At 30.7% G+C, this 4,436-nt stretch overlaps 1 long non-coding RNA gene across 1 annotated transcript; it reads left to right on the top strand.

Moving 5' to 3' along the window:
• The first annotated feature begins 1,742 nt into the window (after positions 1-1,742).
• LOC101250626 (uncharacterized) lies at positions 1,743-3,282 on the top strand. Its single transcript, XR_011221518.1, has 2 exons — positions 1,743-2,225; positions 2,302-3,282. It is a non-coding gene; the product is annotated as an uncharacterized lncRNA (long non-coding RNA).
• The last annotated feature ends 1,154 nt before the right edge of the window (positions 3,283-4,436 follow it).

Below are 4,436 nucleotides of genomic sequence, written 5' to 3'. Positions count from 1 at the left end.
TATTTGTATGACGGAGTTGATATAATTAGTCGCGTTGGTGGTGGTCCTAGTCATGGCCGATTAGTAGTAATATTACTGGCTAAGCTAGAAACAAAGACAATTAAAAGGATGGGGGACCGGGGGGTGAAGGATATGATATGGACGGATATATATTTACTATTATTTTTCTGTTTCTTTGATTCTATTATTGTTGTCTAATTTGTTTTGATTATCATATTATTGATTACTGCTACTGCAATTTTTCTCCATTTTATTCTTTATAACCTTCCACTTCATTTTTCTTTTTTATTTTAAAAAATGATTTTGATATTCTGAATTTGTGTCAAAGGTCTATTATAAACAATCTTTTTATCTTTACATGTACTATCCGAATCAACTCCTTAAATGATAAAATTGCTTAAACGATACCTAAACATATAATTATTTAAACATTTGTAGTATAGAAGAAAAGAAACCATTTTATCATCGATCCCCCCTCCTCCCTAGCAATTTTGGTATTTTAATGTTCATGTGACCAATAGTTTTCTTTAGCCAATTTTGACAATTACTTTAATGTGATCAATAATAGTTTTCTTCATAAACTAGAAGCAAGTGCATATTAGGTAATAGTATGTAGATATTATTGTTATTAGTGTTTTATTTAATATTTGGGATTGAGTGTTATTTAGACACTTCACTAGCAATAGGGTTAATTGAGGTAAATGAAAGCAACAAGTAACAAATTAACTAAATATTGGCTGCTATCAGTGGTCAAGGTTCAATTTGATCTTTTAAATCTTATCAAAGTTATACTAATTAATTAGGATTTCCCTCTGAAATATGATTATAAAAGTTAAAAATTAAAAGCTGAAATTATATAATATAATAAAATGTTATTCACTTACTATTGTAAGTTTACCTGTTATTATTAGAATTATAGATAAGAGAAAACGTTGATAAATGGGAAACAAGCTTCGCAGAAATGAACTAGTAATAGAATTGTGCAATACTATAGCATCAATATTTTATACTTAGAGATTAGAATTATAGATAAATGTAAACTATATATTATTACCTTAAGTTTAATAAATTTTATGCAAAATCAATGTAATGTACCAGTTTAAATTTGAATCATAGACTTCACTACTTATGAGAGTTTTTTCCCCAAATGAATAATAGTTATTCATGTGTCTTGAACATTATCAAATTATCGTTCACTCAAGTCTTTATCGTATCTAAATATTCTTTTTTTAGTAAGAACTTTATATATATATTTCATTTGTCATTTTCACTTGAAAATCATGAACTTTTGCACCAACTTTTGTATTAATGTGTCATGATTGTGACTATCAACAATATAGCAGGTCCTTTTTAAAGTATAATGATAATAATACACCTATATATAGTAGATATAGATAAAATAAATTGAAGTGTTCATGATAGAATTTTACATATATATATATATATTCTGTAGCTAAAACACTACTTATAGGGGAACATATAGTGCATCACTCCAACTTGTATTTTTCTTGGATATTTGCTCTTCAACTAGTTTACTTTTTGTGTTATCCAATAACTCAATTATCACGTGGGTGTAAAATTTGAAATTAACGTGCAAGTAAATTGTACTTTTATACTATTAATATAAAGAGTGATACTATAAGAAGAAAAAAAGATATGAAATAAATTAACAAATTTAACATACATGAGGGGCTAAAAGAGTAACGAGTACAATTATAAATATCGGGCGAATGAAAGTCACGTTATTACAAGTTTACTTCTTTGATGATTCAAACATACGACTTTAAGATTGTAGGTACTTAACGTCTATGAATCAGTCCGAGATAGGAGAGATTATGAAATTGCATAAAAAAATTTAGACTTTTTTCTCTGATAAACTACTTAAAGGTTAATATGATTTATAGGCAAAGATCCACCTATAAAATATCCCGTTCCAATTCCATTTTAGAGTTATTTGACGCATCGAGCGATCCTTGTCAGTGATAGAAAAAATCAATGAAATGAAGATGGCATATAGGTGTCCAACAAAAGAGTCTTTAAAAATGACATTTTATAAATGTATGCAAAAAATTAAACGTGTAAGAAAGAGTAAAAGGTTACTACAATATAAAGGATGGGGTTGTTAAGCTTGGACAATATTAAGAAAAAGTAAAACTCTTCCACTATCAAGAAGAATTGCTGCCAATTTATCAACTTTGCAATGGCCATCACAAATAGTTTTTACAGTATCTTTCTTTATATCTCTAGATTGTACTTGTAATTCTTGTTCATAAAATCATCAGACTTTTTTTTTTAATGCAGGGTACATAATGATGTTATTCGCTATAACTATAGTTGTATGTGTTGAAAGTCAATTGATAACAGAAACATCTTATAACGCAATTGTTTCTAAAGATGGGACCGGAAATTTCAATACAATTGCTGGAGCAATATTGGCGGCCCCTGATCACAGTGTCAAGCCATTCTTCATAAAGATTAAGAAAGGCACGTATGAGGAATATATTAGAGTTGAAAAAAAGAAGATTAATATAGTCTTGATCGGAGAAGGGATGGATAATACGATAATAACCGGTAATAGAAGTTTTGTTGACGGCAACAAAACATATGATACCGCAACCGTTGGTAAGTCCCTCTCTCTCTATAAATGCCGATTCGACGGGTATCAAGACACTTTATATGCGAAAAGGCGACGTCAATTCTATCGTGATTGTGAAATCTATGGCACGGTAGATTTCATATGTGGTGATGCTATAGCAGTGTTCCAAAACTGCTTGATTGAAGCTCGCACTCCAATGGCGAGGCAATATAACACAATCATAGCGCAACAAAGAGAGCTTGAGTCCTACGAATCTGGAATAGTGCTTCAAAATTGCACGATAAAAGCTACCCCCGATTTGAAGAAATCGAACGTCACGACATATTTAGGTCGGCCATGGGGTACATTTTCTAGGACTGTGATAATGGAAAGCTATATCGATGATTTAATAGATCCTAGAGGATGGGTTGAGTGGATTGAATCAGCAAATAAATCCAGTATTATTCGTCGACCATATTATTTGGAGTACAAAAATAGAGGACCAGGTGCCGTCACGAAGGGACGTGTGACATGGGCATCCGTAGTATCCTAATATTGCATCAACTTTTACCGTTAGAAAATTTATAAATGGTGACCGGTGGATTCCTACCAATATCCCTCATTACCTAGATTTATCTTGAATAACAATAGGTTGTATTATATTCCTAGTAATTTATAAAAATCGTAGTACTATGTCTTTTAAGTAATTCATTGTTGCTAGTCTTTAAGTATTCATTGTTGTCATTGTCTAACTAGTTTACTTAACATTAAATCACCAAAAAGAACATAACGTATTGTGTCAAATCTTACACATTCATATTATTTCAAGTTGAAAAATAATTAAATATAAAAATCTCAATAATAATTGTTACTTGGTAATTTAATCTGAATTAAAATTTCAAAAATTGGGATTCAGGGAAACTTGTTATTCAAAAATATTCACAATATTCGATCATCTTGGCGCTGTAATCTGTTGGTATATGCTTTGGGCTTTAGCGCAAATTCTGCTTCTGCTGAGCCATTTTGACTGTTTATGGGCCGGGTATTTTGGCTATATGAATTAGATTCAGTGGACATATTTTTTTTTTCCGAATAGGTCTATCCGAATTTAATTGAAATTTTAATGTGGATTTAAATCGATATAAATCCTCTTTTGGTAATTAGCCATGAACATAGATAGTATACATCAATAAACTATATGTGTATTGTCCTATAAAAATAAGAAGACTATATTATTAACATAAAGAATAACTATGAAGGTAATTAAAGAGCAGAGAAAGCCAAATAACTCGTAAATAAACCTTAGCATAAATCATGAAAGCATCTTATAAGTTAAAACAGATTGCTGAATTTCTGATTACATATTAATTTTTTAATTGATGTAGCAAAGTAATGGTTAAACCAATAAAATTCATAAAATCCTTATCAATTGATTTAATTGGGGATATTCTGACAGGTGGTTCAGCAAATGAATCTTCACAAGTCTGTGGAGCACTCGCAATACCAGTAGCTGCACTGCTCGCTCCGAAAATGTCATTTGCATCAAAATATTTAAGTGCTGATGTAGCATCATCTATCGCACTGTCATAATTTTCCTTACAAACTTGAAGGGATTGTAAAATAATGGGCTCTTTTACTTGCTCTAGTAGACTTACAATCTTATTGTAAATGCTTTTTGTCTTTGTTAAACATTGTTGAAGTAGAATACGTGCCAAACCTTTTTTATCAGCGGAAGAGCTCTTAGGGTCCGCTCTAAGAGCATCGATGCAAGTTTTATAATCACTAGACCTTCGACAAACATCTTCTATCAAATCTCCCGATGAAAAAGTTACGAAAAAAAGAAAGAGCATGAAAATAAGTG

The sequence above is a fragment of the Solanum lycopersicum genome, chromosome 1 (genome assembly GCF_036512215.1).
Source record: "Solanum lycopersicum chromosome 1, SLM_r2.1".
In the NCBI taxonomy this organism is placed as follows: Eukaryota; Viridiplantae; Streptophyta; class Magnoliopsida; order Solanales; family Solanaceae; genus Solanum; species Solanum lycopersicum.
The sequence above is the reverse complement of the archived record's forward strand: the minus strand, read 5'-3'. Positions and strand labels throughout refer to the sequence as shown.